The sequence below is a fragment of the Amphimedon queenslandica genome, unplaced genomic scaffold (genome assembly GCF_000090795.2).
Source record: "Amphimedon queenslandica unplaced genomic scaffold, v1.1 AMPQUscaffold_13003, whole genome shotgun sequence".
NCBI lineage: Eukaryota > Metazoa > Porifera > Demospongiae > Haplosclerida > Niphatidae > Amphimedon > Amphimedon queenslandica.
In genome coordinates, this window is record NW_003546761.1 from 7,233 (window position 1) to 8,113 (window position 881).

The 881-nt window shown below is 32.1% G+C and overlaps 1 long non-coding RNA gene across 1 annotated transcript; it reads right to left on the reverse strand.

Annotated features, from left to right (window-relative positions):
- Positions 1 to 510: 510 nt before the first annotated feature.
- On the reverse strand, positions 511 to 874 carry LOC109585822 (uncharacterized). The gene is made up of 2 exons (XR_002186678.1): positions 785 to 874; positions 511 to 554 (listed from the first exon to the last, which is right to left on the reverse strand). It is a non-coding gene; the product is annotated as an uncharacterized LOC109585822 (long non-coding RNA).
- Between the last annotated feature and the right edge of the window lie 7 nt (positions 875 to 881).

Sequence of the window (881 nt, forward strand, 5' to 3'; positions counted from 1 at the left end):
TTAAAAAAATCATAAAAAATCCAAACTTGATCGGAATCTGCTCAATCTCTCTACACTGCATATGTACATGTATATGCATCAGGAAATGTAGTAAAATTCAGAAATTTTCTACTTGTCAATTTTTGTGAAATTTTTGAACAATCCCTGTACTATAGTACAGGGACTTTTCTCCAATTTTTGAGCAAGATTTAAAAATCATAGAAAATCCAAACGTGATCAGAAGCAGCTCAATCTCTCTACACTGCATAAGTCAATGTATATGCATCAGAAAATGTAATAAAATTGAGGAATTTTCTACTTGTCAATTTTTGTGAAATTTTTGAAAAATCCCTGTACAATAGTGCAGAGACTTTTGTCCGATTTTTGAGTAACTTTAGAAAATCCAAACTTGATCGGAATCTGCTCAAACTTTCTCATAAAGTTATCAGTATTATCATATCCTTATGTTCATCGTAAGGTGTTTCTATTCCTTGTTGAGGGAAGACCACACAAGTGAGGTAACTGTCTCCATTACTGGGATCAGTCTGGAGCTGAAACTCTAACAATGGCTTTGACTATAAAATAAATAAAATAACTAATAATAGGACAGCTGGTAATACTGGAGGGGAATTTTGGGTAATTTTAGCATTTTTGTTTATTAATTGGCAGGTTGTAATTTTGCAAATGATTATAAAAGTGCAAAATTGGTCAGTAATTCCCCCTCAAGGTATAAACAGATTATTACTAACATTAATAAACTAATAATAATAATAATGACTGTACAATTGTACATATCAAATGGTACCTGGTTCTCTGCTATCCATATTGCTGTAATGTGAGATAGTGATGAGAGTCCTGCTGGTAGTCTTGACAACTGGTTCCCAATGATATTAATGATTGTA